At 43.4% G+C, this 15,858-nt stretch overlaps 9 pseudogenes; all 9 read right to left on the bottom strand.

Annotated features, from left to right (window-relative positions):
- Positions 1–1,185: 1,185 nt before the first annotated feature.
- On the bottom strand, positions 1,186–1,450 carry LOC130330214 (U2 spliceosomal RNA; annotated as a pseudogene).
- A 1,471-nt stretch (positions 1,451–2,921) lies between these two features.
- Positions 2,922–3,186, bottom strand: LOC130330167 (U2 spliceosomal RNA; annotated as a pseudogene).
- A 1,463-nt stretch (positions 3,187–4,649) lies between these two features.
- LOC130330087 (U2 spliceosomal RNA) lies at positions 4,650–4,913 on the bottom strand (annotated as a pseudogene).
- Positions 4,914–6,380: 1,467 nt separating this feature from the next.
- On the bottom strand, positions 6,381–6,644 carry LOC130330086 (U2 spliceosomal RNA; annotated as a pseudogene).
- Positions 6,645–8,090: 1,446 nt separating this feature from the next.
- Positions 8,091–8,355, bottom strand: LOC130330196 (U2 spliceosomal RNA; annotated as a pseudogene).
- A 1,455-nt stretch (positions 8,356–9,810) lies between these two features.
- On the bottom strand, positions 9,811–10,075 carry LOC130330157 (U2 spliceosomal RNA; annotated as a pseudogene).
- A 1,461-nt stretch (positions 10,076–11,536) lies between these two features.
- LOC130330177 (U2 spliceosomal RNA) lies at positions 11,537–11,802 on the bottom strand (annotated as a pseudogene).
- A 1,465-nt stretch (positions 11,803–13,267) lies between these two features.
- LOC130330085 (U2 spliceosomal RNA) lies at positions 13,268–13,531 on the bottom strand (annotated as a pseudogene).
- A 1,461-nt stretch (positions 13,532–14,992) lies between these two features.
- Positions 14,993–15,255, bottom strand: LOC130330213 (U2 spliceosomal RNA; annotated as a pseudogene).
- Between the last annotated feature and the right edge of the window lie 603 nt (positions 15,256–15,858).

Genomic DNA, 15,858 nt, shown 5'->3' with positions numbered 1-15,858 from the left:
ACCCCCATCACTCCTCCTCTTGCATATAAGACAATATTTCAGATCTGCATATGAAAACAACACGCCTACCTTTGTTGCACATAGCTGCCTGCCTGTCTCTAGTTACCCCACTGGCTGTAGCTGCGTCCCTTCCGACATGGAATAACACCAACTGTAACGATAAACTGAAAATTAACAGTATAAACCTGCATCATTTTGGACTCTGGTATTTGCTGAATCCGGGTGACCTGACAATCGATGGTGGTGCCGCTGGTGATTCTGGCCTTCTTGGAATCTGTTGGGCCTATGTGTTAGCTCACACATCACTTGGGTATCCATGGTAACTACCACAACATGGTCATCTGCAGTTTACATCTAGCCCGTGGCATTGAATGGCATTTTAAAAGTGCTAAGGGTCCTGGTGCAATAATCCTCCCATGAGGATCAGCCTCAACGGCTTTGTAGATTGCACTCATGTCAGCAACTCCATATACATTTTTTTTTCTTCATGCTTCTTTCTTCATCCTTTTTTCTTTCTGTCATTCAGACTTTCATTCATTCGATCTCTCTCACTCACTTGCTTTAACTCATTTGTTCTCACTCACTCACTCACTCAATCACTCACTCGCTCACTAAGTCAGTCTCTCTCTCTCTCTCTCTTTTTCTTTTTATTTATTATTTTTTTCCGTCTTCTTCTTCTTCTTCTTCTTCTTCAGACCCTGTCATAGCACTAATGCCTTTCCAATACCACCAGCAGATGGAGACACTACATTGCAACATTGGTTGTGAGCAGCAGTTTCTAAAAACAAATGCCTCATGGCGGATTTCCCATCCATCAATGGATGGTAAATTTTGTTTTTATCATTCACTGACCACAGAAACCAATGCATGGTCAAGCAACAGCAATGACACACCCTTGTGTATAGGCATGAGACCCTCATGTCATTTAACAGGATTCAGCACCACCCACAAGACAGCTACCTGTCATGTCATGTCAAACCTGCACAGGTGTGCTAGATTATTATTATTTAGTTTTATTTTATTTTTTTACACCAATCAGTGTGCAAACATGGTCATTAAAACGCTAAATGAATAGACGTTCATAAACCAGTCAGTGCAACTCATCATTTTGGTCTCCAATTCTCAAACTCAAATTCTCACCCACGGAGGATTAAATGAGAATCTTTCTTGTTTAACACTGGAATGGGGTGGTGCACTGTTCACTACCCAAAGATACTGCCACATCGGGTCAATGCATAGGGCGACAGAAGCAAGCTTCCAAATCAGCTCCCTTTCTCAAAAATCAATTTAATTTATGGTCCCCAGATAGGGAACGTATGTATCAGTATGTGCTCACAAGTCACCCAAGTGCAAGTATTCACACAAAAAAAAAACGTGCCTCAGGATGCGATCTGTCGCAAGATCCTTTCTTTTTTTACACTTGATCTAAGCCAAATGGCCTAGAGGGGATAACCGGGAAAGGGGTGGACCCAACCATGTCCCCTTCATGAGCACTCACATTACTCATAGGAATGGAAGGAAGGCTGGCAGCCAACCAGCCTCCCATACACTTTATGGGTGGGTGGCAGTCAGCCACCCATACATACATACAGCACAGGCTAAACCCACATCATCACTTAAAAAAAGGACAGGCGACCATTGCACTCTGATGGAGCATTTAGCAATGCAATCCATAGCCTGGCTTTTGCCTGAACCCCCATCACTCCTCCTCTTGCATATAAGACAATATTTCAGATCTGCATATGAAAACAACACGCCTACCTTTGTTGCACATAGCTGCCTGCCTGTCTCTAGTTACCCCACTGGCTGTAGCTGCGTCCCTTCCGACATGGAATAACACCAACTGTAACGATAAACTGAAAATTAACAGTATAAACCTGCATCATTTTGGACTCTGGTATTTGCTGAATCCGGGTGACCTGACAATCGATGGTGGTGCCGCTGGTGATTCTGGCCTTCTTGGAATCTGTTGGGCCTATGTGTTAGCTCACACATCACTTGGGTATCCATGGTAACTACCACAACATGGTCATCTGCAGTTTACATCTAGCCCGTGGCATTGAATGGCATTTTAAAAGTGCTAAGGGTCCTGGTGCAATAATCCTCCCATGAGGATCAGCCTCAACGGCTTTGTAGATTGCACTCATGTCAGCAACTCCATATACATTTTTTTTTCTTCATGCTTCTTTCTTCATCCTTTTTTCTTTCTGTCATTCAGACTTTCATTCATTCGATCTCTCTCACTCACTTGCTTTAACTCATTTGTTCTCACTCACTCACTCACTCACTCACTCAATCACTCACTCACTCATTCACTCTCACTCACTCTCACTCTCTCACTCACTCGCTCACTAAGTCAGTCTCTCTCTCTCTCTCTCTTTTTCTTTTTATATATATTTTTTTCCGTCTTCTTCTTCTGCTTCTTCTTCAGACCCTGTCATAGCACTAATGCCTTTCCAATACCACCAGCAGATGGAGACACTCCATTGCAACATTGGTTGTGAGCAGCAGTTTCTAAAAACAAATGCCTCATGGCGGATTTCCCATCCATCAATGGATGGTAAATTTTGTTTTTATCATTCACTGACCACAGAAACCAATGCATGGTCAAGCAACAGCAATGACACACCCTTGTGTATAGGCATGAGACCCTCATGTCATTTAACAGGATTCAGCACCACCCACAAGACAGCTACCTGTCATGTCATGTCAAACCTGCACAGGTGTGCTAGATTATTATTATTTAGTTTTATTTTATTTTTTTACACCAATCAGTGTGCAAACATGGTCATTAAAACGCTAAATGAATAGACGTTCATAAACCAGTCAGTGCAACTCATCATTTTGGTCTCCAATTCTCAAACTCAAATTCTCACCCACGGAGGATTAAATGAGAATCTTTCTTGTTTAACACTGGAATGGGGTGGTGCACTGTTCACTACCCGAAGATACTGCCACATCGGGTCAATGCATAGGGCGACAGAAGCAAGCTTCCAAATCAGCTCCCTTTCTCAAAAATCCATTTAATTTATGGTCCCCAGATAGGGAACGTATGTATCAGTATGTGCTCACAAGTCACCCAAGTGCAAGTATTCACACAAAAAAAAAACGTGCCTCAGGATGCGATCTGTCGCAAGATCCTTTCTTTTTTTACACTTGATCTAAGCCAAAAGGCCTAGAGGGGATAACCGGGAAAGGGATGGACCCAACCATGTCCCCTTCATGAGCACTCACATTACTCATAGGAATGGAAGGAAGGCTGGCAGCCAACCAGCCTCCCATACACTTTCTGGGTGGGTGGCAGTCAGCCACCCATACATACATACAGCACAGGCTAAACCCACATCATCACTTAAAAAAAGGACAGGCGACCATTGCACTCTGATGGAGCATTTAGCAATGCAATCCATAGCCTGGCTTTTGCCTGAACCCCCATCACTCCTCTTCTTGCATATAAGACAATATTTCAGATCTGCATATGAAAACAACACGCCTACCTTTGTTGCACATAGCTGCCTGCCTGTCTCTAGTTACCCCACTGGCTGTAGCTGCGTCCCTTCCGACATGGAATAACACCAACTGTAACGATAAACTGAAAATTAACAGTATAAACCTGCATCATTTTGGACTCTGGTATTTGCTGAATCCGGGTGACCTGACAATCGATGGTGGTGCCGCTGGTGATTCTGGCCTTCTTGGAATCTGTTGGGCCTATGTGTTAGCTCACACATCACTTGGGTATCCATGGTAACTACCACAACATGGTCATCTGCAGTTTACATCTAGCCCGTGGAATTGAATGGCATTTTAAAAGTGCTAAGGGTCCTGGTGCAATAATCCTCCCATGAGGATCAGCCTCAACGGCTTTGTAGATTGCACTCATGTCAGCAACTCCATATACATTTTTTTTTCTTCATGCTTCTTTCTTCATCCTTTTTTCTTTCTGTCATTCAGACTTTCATTCATTCGATCTCTCTCACTCACTTGCTTTAACTCATTTGTTCTCACTCACTCACTCACTCAATCACTCACTCACTCATTCACTCTCACTCACTCTCACTCTCTCACTCACTCGCTCACTAAGTCAGTCTCTCTCTCTCTCTCTCTTTTTCTTTTTATATATATTTTTTTCCGTCTTCTTCTTCTTCTTCTTCTTCAGACCCTGTCATAGCACTAATGCCTTTCCAATACCACCAGCAGATGGAGACACTCCATTGCAACATTGGTTGTGAGCAGCAGTTTCTAAAAACAAATGCCTCATGGCGGATTTCCCATCCATCAATGGATGGTAAATTTTGTTTTTATCATTCACTGACCACAGAAACCAATGCATGGTCAAGCAACAGCAATGACACACCCTTGTGTATAGGCATGAGACCCTCATGTCATTTAACAGGATTCAGCACCACCCACAAGACAGCTACCTGTCATGTCATGTCAAACCTGCACAGGTGTGCTAGATTATTATTATTTAGTTTTATTTTATTTTTTTACACCAATCAGTGTGCAAACATGGTCATTAAAACGCTAAATGAATAGACGTTCATAAACCAGTCAGTGCAACTCATCATTTTGGTCTCCAATTCTCAAACTCAAATTCTCACCCACGGAGGATTAAATGAGAATCTTTCTTGTTTAACACTGGAATGGGGTGGTGCACTGTTCACTACCCGAAGATACTGCCACATCGGGTCAATGCATAGGGCGACAGAAGCAAGCTTCCAAATCAGCTCCCTTTCTCAAAAATCCATTTAATTTATGGTCCCCAGATAGGGAACGTATGTATCAGTATGTGCTCACAAGTCACCCAAGTGCAAGTATTCACACAAAAAAAAACGTGCCTCAGGATGCGATCTGTCGCAAGATCCTTTCTTTTTTTACACTTGATCTAAGCCAAAAGGCCTAGAGGGGATAACCGGGAAAGGGGTGGACCCAACCATGTCCCCTTCATGAGCACTCACATTACTCATAGGAATGGAAGGAAGGCTGGCAGCCAACCAGCCTCCCATACACTTTCTGGGTGGGTGGCAGTCAGCCACCCATACATACATACAGCACAGGCTAAACCCACATCATCACTTAAAAAAAGGACAGGCGACCATTGCACTCTGATGGAGCATTTAGCAATGCAATCCATAGCCTGGCTTTTGCCTGAACCCCCATCACTCCTCCTCTTGCATATAAGACAATATTTCAGATCTGCATATGAAAACAACACGCCTACCTTTGTTGCACATAGCTGCCTGCCTGTCTCTAGTTACCCCACTGGCTGTAGCTGCGTCCCTTCCGACATGGAATAACACCAACTGTAACGATAAACTGAAAATTAACAGTATAAACCTGCATCATTTTGGACTCTGGTATTTGCTGAATCCGGGTGAGCTGACAATCGATGGTGGTGCCGCTGGTGATTCTGGCCTTCTTGGAATCTGTTGGGCCTATGTGTTAGCTCACACATCACTTGGGTATCCATGGTAACTACCACAACATGGTCATCTGCAGTTTACATCTAGCCCGTGGCATTGAATGGCATTTTAAAAGTGCTAAGGGTCCTGGTGCAATAATCCTCCCATGAGGATCAGCCTCAACGGCTTTGTAGATTGCACTCATGTCAGCAACTCCATATACATTTTTTTTTCTTCATGCTTCTTTCTTCATCCTTTTTTCTTTCTGTCATTCAGACTTTCATTCATTCGATCTCTCTCACTCACTTGCTTTAACTCATTTGTTCTCACTCACTCACTCACTCACTCAATCACTCACTCACTCATTCACTCTCACTCACTCTCACTCTCTCACTCACTCGCTCACTAAGTCAGTCTCTCTCTCTCTCTCTCTTTTTCTTTTTATATATATTTTTTTCTGTCTTCTTCTTCTTCTTCTTCTTCAGACCCTGTCATAGCACTAATGCCTTTCCAATACCACCAGCAGATGGAGACACTCCATTGCAACATTGGTTGTGAGCAGCAGTTTCTAAAAATAAATGCCTCATGGCGGATTTCCCATCCATCAATGGATGGTAAATTTTGTTTTTATCATTCACTGACCACAGAAACCAATGCATGGTCAAGCAACAGCAATGACACACCCTTGTGTATAGGCATGAGACCCTCATGTCATTTAACAGGATTCAGCACCACCCACAAGACAGCTACCTGTCATGTCATGTCAAACCTGCACAGGTGTGCTAGATTATTATTATTTAGTTTTATTTTATTTTTTTACACCAATCAGTGTGCAAACATGGTCATTAAAACGCTAAATGAATAGATGTTCATAAACCAGTCAGTGCAACTCATCATTTTGGTCTCCAATTCTCAAACTCAAATTCTCACCCACGGAGGATTAAATGAGAATCTTTCTTGTTTAACACTGGAATGGGGTGGTGCACTGTTCACTACCCGAAGATACTGCCACATCGGGTCAATGCATAGGGCGACAGAAGCAAGCTTCCAAATCAGCTCCCTTTCTCAAAAATCCATTTAATTTATGGTCCCCAGATAGGGAACGTATGTATCAGTATGTGCTCACAAGTCACCCAAGTGCAAGTATTCACACAAAAAAAAACGTGCCTCAGGATGCGATCTGTCGCAAGATCCTTTCTTTTTTTACACTTGATCTAAGCCAAAAGGCCTAGAGGGGATAACCGGGAAAGGGGTGGACCCAACCATGTCCCCTTCATGAGCACTCACATTACTCATAGGAATGGAAGGAAGGCTGGCAGCCAACCAGCCTCCCATACACTTTCTGGGTGGGTGGCAGTCAGCCACCCATACATACATACAGCACAGGCTAAACCCACATCATCACTTAAAAAAAGGACAGGCGACCATTGCACTCTGATGGAGCATTTAGCAATGCAATCCATAGCCTGGCTTTTGCCTGAACCCCCATCACTCCTCCTCTTGCATATAAGACAATATTTCAGATCTGCATATGAAAACAACACGCCTACCTTTGTTGCACATAGCTGCCTGCCTGTCTCTAGTTACCCCACTGGCTGTAGCTGCGTCCCTTCCGACATGGAATAACACCAACTGTAACGATAAACTGAAAATTAACAGTATAAACCTGCATCATTTTGGACTCTGGTATTTGCTGAATCCGGGTGACCTGACAATCGATGGTGGTGCCGCTGGTGATTCTGGCCTTCTTGGAATCTGTTGGGCCTATGTGTTAGCTCACACATCACTTGGGTATCCATGGTAACTACCACAACATGGTCATCTGCAGTTTACATCTAGCCCGTGGCATTGAATGGCATTTTAAAAGTGCTAAGGGTCCTGGTGCAATAATCCTCCCATGAGGATCAGCCTCAACGGCTTTGTAGATTGCACTCATGTCAGCAACTCCATATACATTTTTTTTTCTTCATGCTTCTTTCTTCATCCTTTTTTCTTTCTGTCATTCAGACTTTCATTCATTCGATCTCTCTCACTCACTTGCTTTAACTCATTTGTTCTCACTCACTCACTCACTCATTCACTCTCACTCACTCTCACTCTCTCACTCACTCGCTCACTAAGTCAGTCTCTCTCTCTCTCTCTCTTTTTCTTATTATATATATTTTTTCCGTCTTCTTCTTCTTCTTCTTCTTCAGACCCTGTCATAGCACTAATGCCTTTCCAATACCACCAGCAGATGGAGACACTCCATTGCAACATTGGTTGTGAGCAGCAGTTTCTAAAAACAAATGCCTCATGGCGGATTTCCCATCCATCAATGGATGGTAAATTTTGTTTTTATCATTCACTGACCACAGAAACCAATGCATGGTCAAGCAACAGCAATGACACACCCTTGTGTATAGGCATGAGACCCTCATGTCATTTAACAGGATTCAGCACCACCCACAAGACAGCTACCTGTCATGTCATGTCAAACCTGCACAGGTGTGCTAGATTATTATTATTTAGTTTTATTTTATTTTTTTACACCAATCAGTGTGCAAACATGGTCATTAAAACGCTAAATGAATAGACGTTCATAAACCAGTCAGTGCAACTCATCATTTTGGTCTCCAATTCTCAAACTCAAATTCTCACCCACGGAGGATTAAATGAGAATCTTTCTTGTTTAACACTGGAATGGGGTGGTGCACTGTTCACTACCCGAAGATACTGCCACATCGGGTCAATGCATAGGGCGACAGAAGCAAGCTTCCAAATCAGCTCCCTTTCTCAAAAATCCATTTAATTTATGGTCCCCAGATAGGGAACGTATGTATCAGTATGTGCTCACAAGTCACCCAAGTGCAAGTATTCACACAAAAAAAAACGTGCCTCACGATGCGATCTGTCGCAAGATCCTTTCTTTTTTTTACACTTGATCTAAGCCAAAAGGCCTAGAGGGGATAACCGGGAAAGGGGTGGACCCAACCATGTCCCCTTCATGAGCACTCACATTACTCATAGGAATGGAAGGAAGGCTGGCAGCCAACCAGCCTCCCATACACTTTCTGGGTGGGTGGCAGTCAGCCACCCATACATACATACAGCACAGGCTAAACCCACATCATCACTTAAAAAAAGGACAGGCGACCATTGCACTCTGATGGAGCATTTAGCAATGCAATCAATAGCCTGGCTTTTGCCTGAACCCCCATCACTCCTCCTCTTGCATATAAGACAATATTTCAGATCTGCATATGAAAACAACACGCCTACCTTTGTTGCACATAGCTGCCTGCCTGTCTCTAGTTACCCCACTGGCTGTAGCTGCGTCCCTTCCGACATGGAATAACACCAACTGTAACGATAAACTGAAAATTAACAGTATAAACCTGCATCATTTTGGACTCTGGTATTTGCTGAATCCGGGTGACCTGACAATCGATGGTGGTGCCGCTGGTGATTCTGGCCTTCTTGGAATCTGTTGGGCCTATGTGTTAGCTCACACATCACTTGGGTATCCATGGTAACTACCACAACATGGTCATCTGCAGTTTACATCTAGCCCGTGGCATTGAATGGCATTTTAAAAGTGCTAAGGGTCCTGGTGCAATAATCCTCCCATGAGGATCAGCCTCAACGGCTTTGTAGATTGCACTCATGTCAGCAACTCCATATACATTTTTTTTTCTTCATGCTTCTTTCTTCATCCTTTTTTCTTTCTGTCATTCAGACTTTCATTCATTCGATCTCTCTCACTCACTTGCTTTAACTCATTTGTTCTCACTCACTCACTCACTCACTCACTCATTCACTCTCACTCACTCTCACTCTCTCACTCACTCGCTCACTAAGTCAGTCTCTCTCTCTCTCTCTCTTTTTCTTATTATATATATTTTTTTCCGTCTTCTTCTTCTTCTTCTTCTTCAGACCCTGTCATAGCACTAATGCCTTTCCAATACCACCAGCAGATGGAGACACTCCATTGCAACATTGGTTGTGAGCAGCAGTTTCTAAAAACAAATGCCTCATGGCGGATTTCCCATCCATCAATGGATGGTAAATTTTGTTTTTATCATTCACTGACCACAGAAACCAATGCATGGTCAAGCAACAGCAATGACACACCCTTGTGTATAGGCATGAGACCCTCATGTCATTTAACAGGATTCAGCACCACCCACAAGACAGCTACCTGTCATGTCATGTCAAACCTGCACAGGTGTGCTAGATTATTATTATTTAGTTTTATTTTATTTTTTTACACCAATCAGTGTGCAAACATGGTCATTAAAACGCTAAATGAATAGACGTTCATAAACCAGTCAGTGCAACTCATCATTTTGGTCTCCAATTCTCAAACTCAAATTCTCACCCACGGAGGATTAAATGAGAATCTTTCTTGTTTAACACTGGAATGGGGTGGTGCACTGTTCACTACCCGAAGATACTGCCACATCGGGTCAATGCATAGGGCGACAGAAGCAAGCTTCCAAATCAGCTCCCTTTCTCAAAAATCCATTTAATTTATGGTCCCCAGATAGGGAACGTATGTATCAGTATGTGCTCACAAGTCACCCAAGTGCAAGTATTCACACAAAAAAAAAACGTGCCTCAGGATGCAATCTGTCGCAAGATCCTTTCTTTTTTTACACTTGATCTAAGCCAAAAGGCCTAGAGGGGATAACCGGGAAAGGGGTGGACCCAACCATGTCCCCTTCATGAGCACTCACATTACTCATAGGAATGGAAGGAAGGCTGGCAGCCAACCAGCCTCCCATACACTTTCTGGGTGGGTGGCAGTCAGCCACCCATACATACATACAGCACAGGCTAAACCCACATCATCACTTAAAAAAAGGACAGGCGACCATTGCACTCTGATGGAGCATTTAGCAATGCAATCCATAGCCTGGCTTTTGCCTGAACCCCCATCACTCCTCCTCTTGCATATAAGACAATATTTCAGATCTGCATATGAAAACAACACGCCTACCTTTGTTGCACATAGCTGCCTGCCTTTCTCTAGTTACCCCACTGGCTGTAGCTGCGTCCCTTCCGACATGGAATAACACCAACTGTAACGATAAACTGAAAATTAACAGTATAAACCTGCATCATTTTGGACTCTGGTATTTGCTGAATCCGGGTGACCTGACAATCGATGGTGGTGCCGCTGGTGATTCTGGCCTTCTTGGAATCTGTTGGGCCTATGTGTTAGCTCACACATCACTTGGGTATCCATGGTAACTACCACAACATGGTCATCTGCAGTTTACATCTAGCCCGTGGCATTGAATGGCATTTTAAAAGTGCTAAGGGTCCTGGTGCAATAATCCTCCCATGAGGATCAGCCTCAACGGCTTTGTAGATTGCACTCATGTCAGCAACTCCATATACATTTTTTTTTCTTCATGCTTCTTTCTTCATCCTTTTTTCTTTCTGTCATTCAGACTTTCATTCATTCGATCTCTCTCACTCACTTGCTTTAACTCATTTGTTCTCACTCACTCACTCACTCAATCACTCACTCACTCATTCACTCTCACTCACTCTCACTCTCTCACTCACTCGCTCACTAAGTCAGTCTCTCTCTCTCTCTCTCTTTTTCTTTTTATATATATTTTTTTTCCGTCTTCTTCTTCTTCTTCTTCAGACCCTGTCATAGCACTAATGCCTTTCCAATACCACCAGCAGATGGAGACACTCCATTGCAACATTGGTTGTGAGCAGCAGTTTCTAAAAACAAATGCCTCATGGCGGATTTCCCATCCATCAATGGATGGTAAATTTTGTTTTTATCATTCACTGACCACAGAAACCAATGCATGGTCAAGCAACAGCAATGACACACCCTTGTGTATAGGCATGAGACCCTCATGTCATTTAACAGGATTCAGCACCACCCACAAGACAGCTACCTGTCATGTCATGTCAAACCTGCACAGGTGTGCTAGATTATTATTATTTAGTTTTATTTTATTTTTTTACACCAATCAGTGTGCAAACATGGTCATTAAAACGCTAAATGAATAGACGTTCATAAACCAGTCAGTGCAACTCATCATTTTGGTCTCCAATTCTCAAACTCAAATTCTCACCCACGGAGGATTAAATGAGAATCTTTCTTGTTTAACACTGGAATGGGGTGGTGCACTGTTCACTACCCGAAGATACTGCCACATCGGGTCAATGCATAGGGCGACAGAAGCAAGCTTCCAAATCAGCTCCCTTTCTCAAAAATCCATTTAATTTATGGTCCCCAGATAGGGAACGTATGTATCAGTATGTGCTCACAAGTCACCCAAGTGCAAGTATTCACACAAAAAAAAAAACGTGCCTCAGGATGCGATCTGTCGCAAGATCCTTTCTTTTTTTACACTTGATCTAAGCCAAAAGGCCTAGAGGGGATAACCGGGAAAGGGGTGGACCCAACCATGTCCCCTTCATGAGCACTCACATTACTCATAGGAATGGAAGGAAGGCTGGCAGCCAACCAGCCTCCCATACACTTTCTGGGTGGGTGGCAGTCAGCCACCCATACATACATACAGCACAGGCTAAACCCACATCATCACTTAAAAAAAGGACAGGCGACCATTGCACTCTGATGGAGCATTTAGCAATGCAATCCATAGCCTGGCTTTTGCCTGAACCCCCATCACTCCTCCTCTTGCATATAAGACAATATTTCAGATCTGCATATGAAAACAACACGCCTACCTTTGTTGCACATAGCTGCCTGCCTGTCTCTAGTTACCCCACTGGCTGTAGCTGCGTCCCTTCCGACATGGAATAACACCAACTGTAACGATAAACTGAAAATTAACAGTATAAACCTGCATCATTTTGGACTCTGGTATTTGCTGAATCCGGGTGACCTGACAATCGATGGTGGTGCCCCTGGTGATTCTGGCCTTTTTGGAATCTGTTGGGCCTATGTGTTAGCTCACACATCACTTGGGTATCCATGGTAACTACCACAACATGGTCATCTGCAGTTTACATCTAGCCCGTGGCATTGAATGGCATTTTAAAAGTGCTAAGGGTCCTGGTGCAATAATCCTCCCATGAGGATCAGCCTCAACGGCTTTGTAGATTGCACTCATGTCAGCAACTCCATATACATTTTTTTTTCTTCATGCTTCTTTCTTCATCCTTTTTTCTTTCTGTCATTCAGACTTTCATTCATTCGATCTCTCTCACTCACTTGCTTTAACTCATTTGTTCTCACTCACTCACTCACTCAATCAATCACTCACTCACTCATTCACTCTCACTCACTCTCACTCTCTCACTCACTCGCTCACTAAGTCAGTCTCTCTCTCTCTCTCTCTTTTTCTTTTTATATATATTTTTTTTCCGTCTTCTTCTTCTTCTTCTTCAGACCCTGTCATAGCACTAATGCCTTTCCAATACCACCAGCAGATGGAGACACTCCATTGCAACATTGGTTGTGAGCAGCAGTTTCTAAAAACAAATGCCTCATGGCGGATTTCTCATCCATCAATGGATGGTAAATTTTGTTTTTATCATTCACTGACCACAGAAACCAATGCATGGTCAAGCAACAGCAATGACACACCCTTGTGTATAGGCATGAGACCCTCATGTCATTTAACAGGATTCAGCACCACCCACAAGACAGCTACCTGTCATGTCATGTCAAACCTGCACAGGTGTGCTAGATTATTATTATTTAGTTTTATTTTATTTTTTTACACCAATCAGTGTGCAAACATGGTCATTAAAACGCTAAATGAATAGACGTTCATAAACCAGTCAGTGCAACTCATCATTTTGGTCTCCAATTCTCAAACTCAAATTCTCACCCACGGAGGATTAAATGAGAATCTTTCTTGTTTAACACTGGAATGGGGTGGTGCACTGTTCACTACCCGAAGATACTGCCACATCGGGTCAATGCATAGGGCGACAGAAGCAAGCTTCCAAATCAGCTCCCTTTCTCAAAAATCCATTTAATTTATGGTCCCCAGATAGGGAACGTATGTATCAGTATGTGCTCACAAGTCACCCAAGTGCAAGTATTCACACAAAAAAAAACGTGCCTCAGGATGCGATCTGTCGCAAGATCCTTTCTTTTTTTACACTTGATCTAAGCCAAAAGGCCTAGAGGGGATAACCGGGAAAGGGGTGGACCCAACCATGTCCCCTTCATGAGCACTCACATTACTCATAGGAATGGAAGGAAGGCTGGCAGCCAACCAGCCTCCCATACACTTTCTGGGTGGGTGGCAGTCAGCCACCCATACATACATACAGCACAGGCTAAACCCACATCATCACTTAAAAAAAGGACAGGCGACCATTGCACTCTGATGGAGCATTTAGCAATGCAATCCATAGCCTGGCTTTTGCCTGAACCCCCATCACTCCTCCTCTTGCATATAAGACAATATTTCAGATCTGCATATGAAAACAACACGCCTACCTTTGTTGCACATAGCTGCCTGCCTGTCTCTAGTTACCCCACTGGCTGTAGCTGCGTCCCTTCCGACATGGAATAACACCAACTGTAACGATAAACTGAAAATTAACAGTATAAACCTGCATCATTTTGGACTCTGGTATTTGCTGAATCCGGGTGACCTGACAATCGATGGTGGTGCCGCTGGTGATTCTGGCCTTCTTGGAATCTGTTGGGCCTATGTGTTAGCTCACACATCACTTGGGTATCCATGGTAACTACCACAACATGGTCATCTGCAGTTTACATCTAGCCCGTGGCATTGAATGGCATTTTAAAAGTGCTAAGGGTCCTGGTGCAATAATCCTCCCATGAGGATCAGCCTCAACGGCTTTGTAGATTGCACTCATGTCAGCAACTCCATATACATTTTTTTTTCTTCATGCTTCTTTCTTCATCCTTTTTTCTTTCTGTCATTCAGACTTTCATTCATTCGATCTCTCTCACTCACTTGCTTTAACTCATTTGTTCTCACTCACTCACTCACTCAATCACTCACTCACTCATTCACTCTCACTCACTCTCACTCTCTCACTCACTCGCTCACTAAGTCAGTCTCTCTCTCTCTCTCTCTTTTTCTTTTTATATATATATTTTTTCCGTCTTCTTCTTCTTCTTCTTCAGACCCTGTCATAGCACTAATGCCTTTCCAATACCACCAGCAGATGGAGACACTCCATTGCAACATTGGTTGTGAGCAGCAGTTTCTAAAAACAAATGCCTCATGGCGGATTTCCCATCCATCAATGGATGGTAAATTTTGTTTTTATCATTCACTGACCACAGAAACCAATGCATGGTCAAGCAACAGCAATGACACACCCTTGTGTATAGGCATGAGACCCTCATGTCATTTAACAGGATTCAGCACCACCCACAAGACAGCTACCTGTCATGTCATGTCAAACCTGCACAGGTGTGCTAGATTATTATTATTTAGTTTTATTTTATTTTTTTACACCAATCAGTGTGCAAACATGGTCATTAAAACGCTAAATGAATAGACGTTCATAAACCAGTCAGTGCAACTCATCATTTTGGTCTCCAATTCTCAAACTCAAATTCTCACCCACGGAGGATTAAATGAGAATCTTTCTTGTTTAACACTGGAATGGGGTGGTGCACTGTTCACTACCCGAAGATACTGCCACATCGGGTCAATGCATAGGGCGACAGAAGCAAGCTTCCAAATCAGCTCCCTTCTCAAAAATCCATTTAATTTATGGTCCCCAGATAGGGAACGTATGTATCAGTATGTGCTCACAAGTCACCCAAGTGCAAGTATTCACACAAAAAAAAACGTGCCTCAGAATGCGATCTGTCGCAAGATCCTTTCTTTTTTTACACTTGATCTAAGCCAAAAGGCCTAGAGGGGATAACCGGGAAAGGGGTGGACCCAACCATGTCCCCTTCATGAGCACTCACATTACTCATAGGAATGGAAGGAAGGCTGGCAGCCAACCAGCCTCCCATACACTTTCTGGGTGGGTGGCAGTCAGCCACCCATACATACATACAGCACAGGCTAAACCCACATCATCACTTAAAAAAAGGACAGGCGACCATTGCACTCTGATGGAGCATTTAGCAATGCAATCCATAGCCTGGCTTTTGCCTGAACCCCCATCACTCCTCCTCTTGCATATAAGACAATATTTCAGATCTGCATATGAAAACAACACGCCTACCTTTGTTGCACATAGCTGCCTGCCTGTCTCTAGTTACCCCACTGGCTGTAGCTGCGTCCCTTCCGACATGGAATAACACCAACTGTAACGATAAACTGAAAATTAACAGTATAAACCTGCATCATTTTGGACTCTGGTATTTGCTGAATCCGGGTGACCTGACAATCGATGGTGGTGCCCCTGGTGATTCTGGCCTTTTTGGAATCTGTTGGGCCTATGTGTTAGCTCACACATCACTTGGGTATCCATGGTAACTACCACAACATGGTCATCTGCAGTTTACATCTAGCCC

This window comes from Hyla sarda, unplaced genomic scaffold (assembly GCF_029499605.1).
Source record: "Hyla sarda isolate aHylSar1 unplaced genomic scaffold, aHylSar1.hap1 scaffold_330, whole genome shotgun sequence".
Lineage (NCBI taxonomy): Eukaryota > Metazoa > Chordata > Amphibia > Anura > Hylidae > Hyla > Hyla sarda.
Note: the sequence above shows the minus strand (reverse complement) of the source record. Positions and strands in the feature narration are given on the sequence as shown.